Source organism: Neovison vison, chromosome 3 (assembly GCF_020171115.1).
Source record: "Neovison vison isolate M4711 chromosome 3, ASM_NN_V1, whole genome shotgun sequence".
In the NCBI taxonomy this organism is placed as follows: Eukaryota; Metazoa; Chordata; class Mammalia; order Carnivora; family Mustelidae; genus Neogale; species Neogale vison.
The window spans coordinates 85,549,195-85,564,454 of record NC_058093.1 but is presented as its reverse complement, the minus strand read 5'-3'; the positions used below and the strand labels follow the sequence as shown (position 1 = coordinate 85,564,454).

At 34.7% G+C, this 15,260-nt stretch overlaps 1 non-coding gene across 1 annotated transcript; it reads left to right on the top strand.

The window, feature by feature from the left end:
* The first annotated feature begins 4,592 nt into the window (after positions 1–4,592).
* Positions 4,593–4,697, top strand: LOC122903814. The gene has a single exon (XR_006384037.1). It is a non-coding gene; the product is annotated as a U6 spliceosomal RNA (small nuclear RNA).
* The last annotated feature ends 10,563 nt before the right edge of the window (positions 4,698–15,260 follow it).

Below are 15,260 nucleotides of genomic sequence, written 5' to 3'. Positions count from 1 at the left end.
TTCATATTAGTTGCTAAAATTGAGTTGTAAAGGTAAGTTTGCATTTCACTTTGAATAATATCCCCTCCTGAAAGCTTGTAATAATCCTTTGTCACACATGGGGTTGGAAAGGATTGTTTCCAATGACCTAGAGCTGTATTACCTGCATCAAAGTGACCGTTTGCATCTCTCTTAGGAGTTTTCGAATGCCTTAATGCAAATAGGATACCTGGTGGCCCACCTTTATATCCCGGACTTCCCCCAGTAGCATTAAGATTATACTCTTCCTATGACATGTTTTCCATTTGCTACAATAATAAAGAAAAACTCCAGAGAAGCAATGTCAGTAATTTCTGTTGTCAGTTTCTATAATATGAATCTATTTGTTGATGTATCAATTTTAGCACAGAAGGACCTCATCCCAGAACTCTCATTAATATCAGCAATTTATACATATAAGTACTACATCCAACATTAAAAATTACCTTTGTCATTTTCGTGGTAAACATTAGGAGCCAGAATTTATGAGAAAGACATCATCCATATGGTAATTTGATATCTTCAAAAATCAGGGTAGGCCATTTAAATTGCTAAGTTCAATAAAATGCCATTAAAGATATCTTATTCCCTTTCTCCCCAACCAATTCTGAACCCAGGAAAGGGTTACCAAGAAAGCTTGAATAGTGTCTTGTTTAACTTTGAATCAGATATGGCTCCATTTATTTCTTCAAAAAATGGTAAGAATTAATTAATATTAATCTATAATCTATAATCACATTGATGGGAAAAATTAATGGAAATTTTAATAAAAATATAACCTTAACGGGATTTGAAGTTGTCCTTTAGAATATAAAGCCAACACTTTATCCACTAAGCAACTGGCCCTCTGCTACCCAGCTGATGAAATTGTAAAAATTAACTACTAAAAAGAAAAAGAAAACTAACTACTAAAAAGAATATTTCTTCTTTTGTTCTATGTACATAAGAGAAATGCGTTTGAGAACTACAAAGGAAAAAGAAAAAGACATTAAAAATTAAAGTAAATATAGAAATTGGCCAAGCCTGTTTGATATTAAATGTATATTTAATTAAGAAATTAAGGTGTTTTTTCATCCACACAGATCCTATTCTCTCTCCTAACCTGTCAAGGCTTTCGACTATATTTTTTACACTACAGTTTCTGAGAAGACCTGATAATCCTAAATAAATAGGTCATATTATTTTGGATTACTGAGGTCTGGAGAAATATAAAATGACAAGTCAGCATTTGTCATATTAAATAATTTTATTTAAGGAAAAATTGCATATATTCCGAAAATCAGTGCAATATTAAAAATATACTGTTAAACACGTATTTTCTGAAATATAACCACATTAATTTTCTCTATTATGTGCTATATAGTATTGAGCAAACTAACCCATAATAGTGGTCACTTATTAGGAACTTATGATTATGAGAGAAACTTTTGTCTTTTTCACTCTTCATTGAATATTTCTAACATTAGATATTGTGCATTAAAAATAATGCAATGTATGTATAATATAGACTATTATTTTTGCCATTGCATTTATTGAGTGCTTGCCAATATTTCAATGCCAATACTGAATTTTAAGTTATTTTTTCTGGCATTATATCATCCAGAGGTCCATATCGGAAGGCACTTCTTCATAGCTACAGAATAATAACTTAGCTTTATAGTGATAACCCTAAAGCAAACAAAATATCCTGAAAGCCTTTTTAAATTATCAAAGAAAGAACTAATATGAGAAAAATGTAGTAATAAGTACACTTTTATTATATGCTAGTAATTTGAAAATTGAGAATTCATGTATATATGGTTACTCTCTGCAAAGCACAATTTTTGATTAACTAAAACAATGAATCCCTGACTATACCCAATGACAGAATTGACAGTTCTAGCATGATAATTAGACCCAGTGGTGGACATTCAAAATGAAGCAGAAGCAAAGATCCTGACTTCTTTTCTGTTTATTTTTACAATTCAAGTCATGTTTATAATCAGTGATGTGGTAAATAATCTTGTCTCATTCTTCCTTCCAACTACCTGATTTCTTGGAAGCAGTGCCTTTATTCCAAAAGCATAAGAAGATGAGAACTGTAAATGAAAATTTCACTGATTTTAGGAGGGAGCAGCTTTTGTAATGAAATACTCCACAGTTTAAATATTTTCCTGAACACTGGACAAGAATTAGCCTAGAGGTGCAGGCCTCCAGGAGCCTGGAACCCAGTGGGGACTTGTAGGAGCCAATTCCCCTCCTCAATAAACACTGAGGCTTTTCTCTTAAATATGTCCCTTTGTATATAAGACTCGATAGTTCCCATTTTATTTTCTTGCTATCAATAAAAAATGTGTGAAATAATATTGCAGATGCAAAATGCTTACATACTCTAGCCATGACTGAAGGTAAAACAAACAAATGAATAAACATAAATAAAGTATACTTTGAGAAAGAATGTACATCTGGAGACTGATACAACTCTGATATTGACAAAGCCAAGCCATATAATTTAATCTGTTCAGAGAGTACGTGCATGTTCATGAGTTCATTCCTTATGAAGAGACATTGTTGGTTGTCACAACTCTCTGGGTACTGGCTTCTAGTCAATAGAGGTCAACGATACTATTAAACATCCTATAATGCACAGGACAGTCCCCACACAAAGAATGACCCAACACAAAAAGATCAATACTCCTGAGGTTGGAAACTTGCCTTATACCCAGTGAAATTTGGTTAAATCCCACTTAATGTAAGTCATCTTCAATTTTCCATGTCATTTCTTTCTCCACTAGATTCAAATGAAGCAAAGAATATGTGATACAACATATTTCTTTAAAATGGAAGAATTGATGCACTGCTTATTTTAAATGTAAAATCGCTGTGCCTAAGAGTACACAAAAATACCAGAAAGAGTTGTTCAGTGTTCGCCACTGTCAGCACTCCACCACAGATACCCCATCTGGTGGAGTCTGATATGGATAATAATGGTGGAGTGTTCTTGCTGTCTTGACTGTAGTCATTACTGTGATGTTATTTTAGGACTAAGTAGTGTTTGCCCATTGGACCATAAAAGTGTGTCATGTAAATACAGGTTTTAGAACACACAATAGTCTGTCCATGTGTAGAAATATGCAGGGAAAGAACCTCATAAAATGCTTTTTAATAGTATTTGTTGGGCATGTGAAGTAATTCCTTTTCAAAGTTAAATCACTTGGAAAAAAGGGGGCTTCTCTTTTCAAAGACCCCGTAAGTAATTATGCTGCATTATACATCATTCATATGTCAATGCAAATTTTGTTTTTAAATGGAAGGAGTTTTGAATGACACGGTACCAAGCAAACGTCCAACATTAACCAAACCTTTTATTTATTTATTTACTCTCACCTGAATTGCTCCTTGAAATTGAATTGGGGGTAGGGGGTTAGTATTTATGTAGCCAGCAACCTCATATTTGACACTTCACCCTAGAATTAAATTCTGAACACTGAAATATTTCATAGAAAAGAAATTACAAATGACAATACCTTCAAAAACATCCTTAACAAAAGTTAAGACCCTTTGCTTAGTAGATATTAAATTTATATTGACAGCAAGAAATAAAATGGGAAATATAAAAGGCCAAAATAGTATTTAGAAACTCTATACTTTGAATCATACATAGAGCTGTATACTTAGAAGTATGTGATTATATTGTTGGAAGATTGAAATATATGCTGTGTTGAGCTTTTTTCCCCCATCCTGTAACGATGATGAACATTTTCTTATTGAGATCAATTTATAATAATGACAGTTAGAGAGTAAAATTTATAGTTATATAAAATGAAACTGTCCAGATTGGACGCAGTGACTTGATGATACACAGAACAATCAGAGTTATTAAAATGGTGGGTGGCCTTATAGACCCTCAGATGCTTCTCAAAACAAATCATCTTGACAGGAAGAAAATCTTACAGAATGAAGTTTATATGCTTTCTGCTCTTTACAGACATTTTAAACTTGAGAAACAACTCTAGGGAATTATTGGAATTTTATTCTTCAAAAATAAAATGCCCAAATACCTGCAAATAGTCTTTATACTCAGACTTTATTTTAATATTTTAAGAAATGTATGTGGAAAAAATATAGATGATGGAAAGATAGATAGACGATAGATAGGTAGATATATGGACATTTTCCTTTGCCAAATTTCCCATTATTTAGAAGATAGTTAAACACTCTAGTAAGAATCAGTTTTATGTTTGATTTCATTAACATACGTTTAGGTCAAACCAGCAACTCCTTCAAATTCATTCCTTAGTTCTATCCTATAGGTGTTTAAATTGAAAAGAAAAAGTGATTAAAATATCACTTAACCTGTGCAGTGACATATTCCTGGTTATAAGAACTACTGTTCAATTTTATCCATTTCTAACACATGCATAAGGTTTCAATTCTTTGACATTGCCGCTCAAGAAAATATCACTGATAAGAATTTGGCCCAAGACCTACTCAGTAATGTGACGGTTTACTTTCCCTGAATGGATCTTCTTCCATTAAAGAAAGATACCAACTGGTGAGAGTTGAGAGGGAGTATTATAAAACAAAACTGCTATGCTCGCTTTGGCAATACATATACTAAAATTGAAATGACACAGAGAAGATTAGCATGGCACCTACACAAGGATGATACACCAAAGCAAGACCATCATGTTGAATTTCCAGACTACAATATACTGCCCAGACATCCTTAGACAGGTTTTGTAACTTCCTGTGGTGGAGTTGCCTCATGCCTAAATGCTGATGGTAAGAGTCCCTGCCTCATAGGATTTTTACAGTCAGTAAATGATTTAATACATATGGAGATTTTAAAACAGTGCCTAACATATAGTGGCACTGTATAAGAATGATCTCTTCTTGAAGAATTTTTAATATTTTTTCTTCATTTGAAGAATAAATGTATCATCCTTGAATAGAGCTATAATTTGTTCATTGTGTATTTGTTATGGATACCACAATAAGTAACCACAGGCAACCTCAGGTTCAGATATGAACATCTTCCACTAAACTAGTAAAATCACTAGCTGTTGCAAAAAGACTAGGACAACTAAGTCCTAATGAAAATGTCCAGTATAAACTATAAGTAATACTCATGGTTTTATTTCCCAATATTTCTATATGATAGGTTTGTTTTTCATATGTAATAAGTCATAAAGAGTAAGGGTACCTGAAGGGAAAACAAAAATAATTTCCAATTTATAAAGTTCAATTTAAGGTATAAAGACATGCCATATGCATTATCAGATATCCTCTCTCTTCTCCATCAATGCCCTTAACAAGTAGTACTTTACTACAAAGTAGATGAGTCAATTGGCCCAATTGTAAAAAAAAAAAAAAAAAAAAGAACAATATTGAGTATCCCAATTTTATCTGATATGCATGGTATAAGATCTAATAATGAAGTTTATATGACAGTTGGGGTCATCTTAAGATTTGTATTAAAGTTAAGTTGCTTTATGACTAGGTATCAAATAGCATCCTAACAGTCATGACCTAATAATCTGGTCTTCTGTCAACCTCAGCAACCTGATCTCATGCTACTTCTTCCTTTGCTCACTAATCTTCAGCCACACTATTCAATTTTTAGTTTTTCAAGTGAACGATAGTCCTTTCTTCCACAGAGATTTAAGATGAATATTGTTTCACTGCCTAGAATAGCCTTCCTCCCATCTTTTCACCTATTCAGCATGTCTCTATTGGGAATAATATTAGCTATCACTTCTTTCAACCCCCAAAATGCATTGTCTTCTCATTATATTATATAGTTTTAAAGATTTTACTTATTTATTTATTTATTTATTTGAGAAAGAGAGAGAGAGAGAGCCCAAGCAGGGAGAGGGGCATAGGGAGAGGGAGAAGCAGGCTTCCCACTGATCAGGGACCCCAATATGGGGCTCAATCCTGGGACCTTGGGATCATGACCTGAACCGAAGGGAGATGTTTAACCAACTGAGTCACCCATGCACCTCTCATTATGTTATCTTATACCTGCTTGAACTTTTGTTATGTAGAATTAATTTAACATTGTACTTTATTTTTTTCATGACTTCTTCCCCAAGTAGACCATAAACTTCACAATGATTTGGACTTTGTTGTATGCTCACTTCGGTTCTCTATTAAAATGACATAGATGCCCTCACATCAACAAAATGTGTACCGATACTCTACAGTTCTCTTCTGACTTTTGACTAATTTGAAATGTCAGCTTGACATTTCCACTCAATATGGTCCAGACAGAAGTCCTGACCTGCTCCCATCCCACGTGAATTCTCTATTAGAGATGAGAATCTTCATCTCTTACAAAGAATACTCCCATTCACCTACTGATCAAGCCAGAAATCTGGAAGTCATCCTTGGTACCTCCATTTTCACACCCTCCATTTCTAAATCATCATTAAATCCTGTCCTCTGTATGCATCAAATGTATGTATGTAAATAAGTCTATATATCTTTTCCACAATTGCCACCTGTATCATTCAGGGTCCTGCCATAAAAGGGTGAACCACTTAGAGTGGGTAATATGAAGTAAATGTTAAATGAAAACATATTTAAAAGATAGGGTAAGTAGGGTTTGTGGAAACCAACCAGAAATACTTCAAGACCTCACAGCTAGGAGCAAGCAACAGGAAGCTGTTGACAATGTAAGCTGAGAGGACAAAGGGAAGAGTTACTAGAAACTAGGAAGGCTAGCTCCATGGTGAGAGATGTCTAAGATTAACCACGTCCTCTGATAGAAGAGAAGTCAACACACAGAAGGAGCCAGGGAATAAAAACCTAACTTCATTCTGTTGCCGACCTCTAGTCACAGGCTGGTATTTCCCATTAGCTAAACCCAAGTCGAATTTAAAAGACAAAAAACCCTTGATGTCATACAAAATCATTAGTATTTGGAGGAGCCATGAGGCACGGACAGAACACACTGAAAGTATTCTGTAAACCATCTTTCTCCTAGCCTTTTTTTGTTTCTTACCTGAACTATTGTAATGATCCTCTAACTGGTTTACCTACTTTCTCTGTCACAGACACCTATACTCAATCTATTCTCTTACAGCAGTAAAAATTATGTTCCTGGAATGAAACCTATATCAAGTTTTACTGTCAGTCTCTCAAACTCCTTGTTTTAAAATTGTATACTTTTATAAAAAAAAAAAAAAAGTTTAGGTCACCTGGGTGGCTCTGTGCGTTAAGCCGCTGCCTTTGGCTCAGGTCATGATCTCAGGGTCCTGGGATCGAGTCCCGCATCAGGCTCTCTGCTCAGTGTGGAGCCTGCTTCCTTCTCTCTCTCTCTACCTGCCTCTCTGCCTACTTGTGATCTTTCTCTGTCAAATAAATAAATAAAATCTTAAAAAAAAAAAAAAGTTTAATTTTCTTAATCTTTTCCCACACTAGACCAAGTTCTGTGAAAGCAGGCATTACTTATTTTCATCTTTGAGTCCTCTATCAATGTGACCAGAACACACTACATGCTAAATAAATATTTGATGGATTAATAAACTTTAGAAAACAGATTTGTATTTATAAAAGCATCCTAGGAGAGGCACCTGGGTGTATCAGTCGGTAAAGTGCCTGCTTTAGGCTCCTGTCATGATCTTCTTGTTCTGGGATACAGCCTCACATCAGGCTCCCTGATCAGCAGGGAGTCTGCTTCTCTCTCCCTCTCCCCAGCCCCTTCCTGCCCCCCCCCTTGCTTGTGCTCCCCCTCCCCATGCTCTCTCTCTCTCTCTAAATTAAAAGCTTCCCAGGTGATTCTAGATTAAAAAAATTATTGGGACAACTAATATGAAGCTCTAGATTATAAATAGAATAATCAGTAAAATTAATCCTTACCCATTTGATTCAGTTATTATATGTTAAATAGAAACTCACAATGTGTTCATGAAATGTGTTTCTTTGCTAGGGCTTGGCTAAGTCTACTTTTTTTTTTCCCCCTTGTTCTTTTTTCTCTTTCAGATATCAGGTTTAACCTTCATTACATAAACCAAGTATTTCTCCCTTTTAAAAGCTCATACATGGAAAACTTGATGGTGAACCAGTTCACATCTAAGTTTGGATTTAAGGAGAGGAAATACTTCCCAAGGAAGTGCTTTAATGCCTTCTCATTATCAGATACTATAGAAAAAAAATTATTTTCTAAAATTTAAAAATGTAACATTTTTGTGTATTTAGGAACTACCATAGGGCTGAGTTCGTTTCATTGAATATTTTAATGTTAAATTGTTTTTTTCTTTTCCTTTGGACCACAGGCCCTGGAGGTTCTATATACCTGGCTCTGAACTTTTTCCATTTCATTTCTGATAATTTTTTAAAAATAAATTGTTTCTATCTCATTTGATATATAGCCAATATTTTCTTATCTGTGTTCAGATGTTTATATATGTTTGATATACATCTTTCTGTTGTAGTATTGAAGCAATTCCATTTCTGTGACACATTCCCTAACACCACCTTTGCCAAGAAATGTTCACATTTCAAAATCTATTATTTTGATAGATAAATAATAATAAATTAGTTAGCCATTATAGGATTTTGGGACATGAATACGTTTTGTGATCTCTACTTTAATGAAGTTATTTCAATAAACATGTGATAAATAAGGAAAACATATATATATGCCTGCATATGTAAGTAAAAATATTTCTGTTTCAGCATAGAGATGAATAATGGCTATATATTTTATCTCATTCCTCCTCTTAAAAACAAAATGTAAGTAGAATCCCTAATTTATTGAAAATAATTGTGTAAACAGCAATTTATTAGAGAAATTTTCTTATCTTTTGCATTTAATTTTGAAAAGGGCACTAGATGTAACACCTAATCTCTAGCATTTCCATTAGCAAACTGCCCTCCCCTGTGTCTGTTGTATTAACATCCATCTAGGTTGTAATCAAATATTTGTGTAATTATTCTTGGCAAACTTAGAGGTTTCATAGCACAAGATACATATAAAACTGTAATGGCATGTTTTTATTAGTAAATTTATAAAACCTGGGGTATTTCTTTAGTAGAGACCCCAATAGGTGAGTTCTATACTTAAGATAATACCACTCAGATTTGCAGAAAATCTGCAAATTTTGATTCCAAATCATTCAGTTTCTACCTCCTCCTAAATGCAGTTATTACTGATATTTCTGTTTCTGTCATTGTTTATTCTACTGTTAATTTAAGAGTTAGATAATTTGGTTTACTCCACAGTTTCCTAATTAAAATGAAGCATGTCCATCCAATCTTCCCAATATGATTGTATTTTCTGCAAAGACAAGGAAATGTCTTTATGTCCTTTGTATCTCTCATGGTTTCTAGAAAAGCTCTAGATATAAATAAATATTCAATAACTATATATTATTTCTCTATATATTTATGCAGTCTTGACTGATTGTTATGATATATTATACAGTTTATTGACCAATGCTGGAGGTGACAAACTAAAATCAAACCTCTCACAGTTACTTAAGGAAAATCTTAAGAATCATTTACTTAGGGGATCTATTTTGCAAAGTCTTTTCTTGGTGTTAAATGTGATCAATATATCCTGACTGCTAATGGCAGTAATAAGATTACTACCATTATCAACCTCAAGTCTTCAAAAGTAAAAGGAAGTAGAATCTTGATGTCAGGTGCTATGGGTCACAGGGGTAGGGGGATTGGAAGATAGCCCCTTCATCTTACCTTACACACCTGTGTGGCACAGGTAATAATGTTAGAGAAGGTAGCAGCCTCCAGACAAAACATTACAACTCCAAAAGGTGAGGGGTCTTTTATTTTTATTTGTGTTATCATAGACTCAATTATAATTTTAAATTAGTAAATAAACATTTATTGAGTTTTGCTAAATTAATATACTATGTTACAATTTTATGGGGTATTATATTATTTTTCTCTATTTTAGAGTCTTTTGATCCTCCAAAAATTTGATGAAGCAAATGCTTTAATCCTTAACCTGATCTTAATAATGAGTAGTATAAATTGATGTTCTAAATTGACATATCTATCTATATTACCTTTTAGTAGTAAAATCTACATTCCAATCTTTGGTAATATGCCCTTTTTTAAAATGAGTCTAAATATTAGGTCATGGGAGGAACAACATTTAGGGGAAAACGCTAAAATATAACAGCTAATGTTAATACTTACTAATACTTGCTTATCTACAAGTGTTTAAAGGGAAAGGTTTTCCAGCCATTATAAGATGTTACAGTGTTAATCTACATTTCAATAAGATATTTAAAGGCAATTCTAGAACTGTCAAGGACCTGCTCTTAAGCTTGAGAGAAACCTACAAAGGAATACTGACAGTTTCATTTTATGTGACATGAAAGCATTATTCTATCAAGAAAATGTTATTAGTTCCTCAGACATTTGAGCACTTTACACTGCAGATTCTCAGAAAGTTCCACAGATACTTCCTAGTATGTGGTGTTAAAATATTACCTATGTAAAATATCTTGAAGTATAAAATTAAAGGAGTAATCTGAGTAAGCAAGGGTTCCTCTACTTTACTTGGTTCTACTAAAAATTATAGCAAAGTCAAAAGCTTTGAATAAAGCGCTCATGTCTGAAAATCCCAAACTTTGATGGAGGGATTTAAAAGTATATGCTAAAGTATGTTTAAATGTTTGTTAAAGACTTACAAACTAGGAGAGTAACATTGTAAGCAGCTTTTGGATTTTCTAATACATACTTGATAATCAAGTACTACATTCCTGGTTCTGATTCACTCCTAAAAATAAGAAAAGCTTTGTGGGTTGTTTTATTTTGTTTTCCTCTGAGGCAGCAAAGAATTTTTGACCCAGATAACCCAGAGTTCTACAGAGCTGGGCGCAAATGATGAACTCTAACTTGTAATTATTTTGCATTCTCTTTTCCTATTATATCCCTTACTACACTGTTTCCCAAAGTATAGCGAGCTTATCACTGACAGTTGATGAGTTGAGACAATGCATGAACAGATTTTATTATTTAAAAATTGATATAGTTGCCTATTTATTTTAACATACATTATATAAAAGATGATCAACACATTAAAAATACCTTAGATATTATTGTTTAGGAATATAGGCAATATTTAGGTAATATAAATATTCAAGATTTTGAAAAGGAGTTGATTTAAAGAAAGATACTAAATAATTACTAGTGTGGGTGGCACATAACTATGTCAAAAGTCAAAGGTGGGACAGAAATGTCTAAACTAGAAGAGACACTGTCCATGGTACTCACTGTTCTCATTCTTCTCAAAGACATGTTATCTCATTTTGAATCCAAGTAAACCTTTCATCCTTTGAAAGGTTCTGATACTGTCATAAAAATATCTTTGGTCATTTCCAATGACACTGTATTCCAAAGCAAGCCTTTTACTAAATCATTAAGTCTGATGTCAACAGCTGTGTGATAGTAGGAAATAACACCAGTAAAATATTTTGCCTTTCATCTACTTCATCAATGAAAACTATTACTTTTCTCTCTAAAACAACTGTCCCTTTCCACCTTTCCACCTTGGTTTTGCAATTTTATATTTAACCATTAATTAATCAAAAGTACAAAGAAGAAGGATTTTATTTACTCATTAAGGGAACTTGCATCCCTAATTCTTTTACATATTCTTCCGTAAGTTTCTATGATGCATTCTAACTCCTGTCAATGACTTCCATATTGATTTAAAAAAAATACTCTTTTACTGAAGCTCATTAAATATTTTAACAGATTTTGATGAAGTTTTATTTTTTAAGATTTTATTTATTTATTTGACACAGAGAGGTCGCAAGTAGGCAGACGCAGGCAGGGGTGGGGGGGGCAGGTTCCCTGCTGAGCAGAGAGGCTGCTGTGAGGCTGGATCCCAGGACCCTGAGATCATGACCTGAGCTAAAGGCAGAGGCTTAACCCACTGAGACGCCCAGGTGCCCTTGATGAAGTTTAGAATATAGGTGAGGTTCAGAGGAGTCCGGAGCAGAGCCGACAACCCAGAAAGAATTCTTGAGACATCTTTGGTGCAAAATGGTGGTTTATTAAAGCACAAGGATAGGACCCATTGGCAGAAAGAGCTGCTGCCCTAAGGTTGTGAGGGGTGGCAGGTTATTTACTTTGGGGTTGGGAGAGATAAGAAAAAAGGGAGGTTTCACAAGAACTTTCATATGCTAAAGAGGACCTACAAGATACCAGAGATCTTGAGACCTTGTCATTGTCAAGGTTTTTCCCTCTAGCAAGGTATTAACATTAAGATAGTAGGGGAAGTTTTGTGTTGTGGTGAGTGCTGTGAAGTGTAAATCTGGCGATTCGCAGACATCTACCCCTGGGGTTAATGACACATTATAAGTTAATAAAAAAATTAAAAAAAAAAAAAAAAGATTGTCAAATATGTCCCACCCAGGAGTGAGGGTGGGGGTGGGGGAAGGTTGCAAGGTGTCAGCTTCTGCTTTGTCCTCAGCCAACCTTCTGTTTCCTCATCATTTTGTGGGCAGCAGTTGCTATATCTGAGGCTCAGTGTAAACACACAGATATTTATATCATCTCCTTATGCCAAATCTACCAAATACAGATGAGAACAAATGAGACAATAAAACATCAAAGGTCTTTGGGGTCACTCTGGGAATCACACTGGTTTCAGTACCCTTAACTTTTGCCACTATGTTATATTATTTTGATATACAAGTCTGATATCAAGACTTAGAGTGAATCTTTTTTCATATTTATCTTCAGCTTGTGATATCAATCACTCTCTCAATTTTGAATGTCTGTTTTGCTTGATCTTGTGATGCTCCCCCGTATTGATTTCCTTTTCACTTTTCTCAAAAATTACATTCTTCTTTGTTGATTCATCTGCCTCTTACTGCTTTTATGAATAAGCCTTGCACAAGGTAGCATAACTGACCTATCTCTATGCTCACCTTGTGTATTTATTTAGCATGCCTTTAATATCAACTCAACATTAGAGACAACAGAATGAAAATATTATTAAAATATGGCTGTTACTTTTTGCAGAGTCACTGGTGTGATTTTTCTCCACTTGTTTGGGATACTAAGTCATTATCCTATTTTGTTTTTTAATTAATTACTTAGGTTTATATATTCAGTAGAAACTGTAGCTACTGCTTATCTTATTTAACTATACTTCCAAATACTCAAAAGGAGAGAAGAGAGTAGATCATTCTTAAAGAGAGAACTAAGATCATTCTTTCAATGGCAATGGTGATATTAGTAGCTCAAATGCCTTCTCAGGTCAAATGGCACTTCCATGTGGGCTACTTAAGTTAAATCTTAACTTAATATTAATATCAGTTTATGCTCAAAAGTTTAGTCATTCTTACATAAACATAAACACTAAGCAAAGGTCTCGGGGCCTTCTGCCTCACCCAATATGAACAGCCATACTCTGCCTTTGAGCTCAGGGAACCAGTCTGAGTATCAACTTCTCATGTGATTATTTCTTCTCTAAGGATTTCATATGCTTTCCAGGGCAGCAAAATTTAAGTAGGAATGTTATAATCAATGAATAGAGAAGCTTAATGAACATTGGTTCTCAGAAAGGAGTGACTTAGGGTCTTTGTCACTGCCTTCCAAGAGACTCAGGGACCACTATATAAATATAACAAATTTGCTTCCAAATAGCATAGAGGATTGGGGGAGGCAAGCCATACTCCTCTGAGTCAATGGGGCCCATGAAAATGTTGAGGGAAGAATCAAAGAATATTTATTTCACTATGCGGAATGTATTTGCTTAGTATCTCTTGACATTCTCTTTTAAAAATAAAAATTTGTCTCTTTTCATTAGGTATCCTATTAGAGTTTGTACAGTAAATGAGGAATGCTTGTATAAATAGAGGAAAACATTGCTATTTCAACTTCTTGTTCCAGAGATTTTTCTCTAGTGAGGTAACAAATTTTGATTAGGAAACACTTCATTTAGAAAAAAAAAAAAAAGAAGCACTTCATAAACGATCACTATTATGAACCAGGTAAAGAATAGATAAAATGGGGGCACCTGAATGGCTCAGTCATTAGGCCTCTGCCTTCTGCTCAGGTCATGATCCCAGGGTTCTGGGATTGAGTCCCACATGGAGCTCCCTGCTCAGCAGGGAGTCTGCTTCTCCCTGTCCCACTGTCCCTGCTTGTGTCCCTCTCTCACTGTGTCTGTCAACTAAATAAATAAAATCTTTAAAAAAAAGAAAAGATAATAGATAAAATGCTCAGCTCGTGAAGTTAAGGTGAGTTAGAGGATGAAGGAGGAGAGTAAAGAAGGAAATTTTTGAAAGAAGAAGACAAGTGATGAAACTTGCTGGCAGACTAGAGCCTGTGCAGAAATATTGCTTGTTAAAAGTTTCTAGTCCTAGAAGGATCTGAGAACTTTCAAGAATTGGAATGTCTGGGGGAGCCTGGATGGCTCAGTCAGTTAAGCATACAATTCTCAGTTTTGTTTCAGGTCATGAATCCCAAGTGCAGTGTCAGGCTTTAGCGGGGAGTTTGCTTGAGATTCTCTCCTTCTCCCTATGCTCCTCCCACCCTCCCAAATAAATAAATAAATAAATATTAAAAAATAAAAGACTCTCTCTTCCTCTCCTTCTGCCACATGTTCTCTCTCTCTCTCTCCCCCCCTTTTTCTCCCTCTTAAATATGTAAGTCTTTAAAAAACAAAAACAGGAAAATAGAAAAAGAAAAGTCTTCTAATTCAGCAACTTATGCCAGGGAAAATTTGGGAAAATGACTCAGTTTGGCTTTCCCCCAAAACAAATCCTACATGGACAAATACTTGTATCCAAGTAGTTTACTTACTTAATATGTAATACAAAGGAGAAGTGAATAGGGAAAATTAGAAAAGGAAGGAGGAAAACTATCAAAGTAATGGCACATCATCAAGATCCTTGGGACACCTGGGTGCTCAGTGGTTTGAGCCTCTGCCTTCGGCTCAGGTCATGATCTCAGGGTCCTGGGATCGAACCCCACATTGGGCTCTCTGCTCGGTGGGGAGCCTGCTTCCCCCTCTCTCTTGCTGCCTGCATATCTGTCTACTTGTGATCTCTGTCTGTCAAATAAATAAAATCTAAAAAAAAAAAAACCAAGATCCTTATTATAGGCCTTTATACTTCATGGTCTGGGAGAGATGTGCAGGTTATCTCTGAAACACAGGAGTCTGGGAGTCTGGAGTCCTCTGATCACTGCTTCCTATTTCCCATTGGTTAAGGGTCATCCCCAGCTATTCCATTCGTGAACTACACTTGTGTCTGGGTTAGTGATTC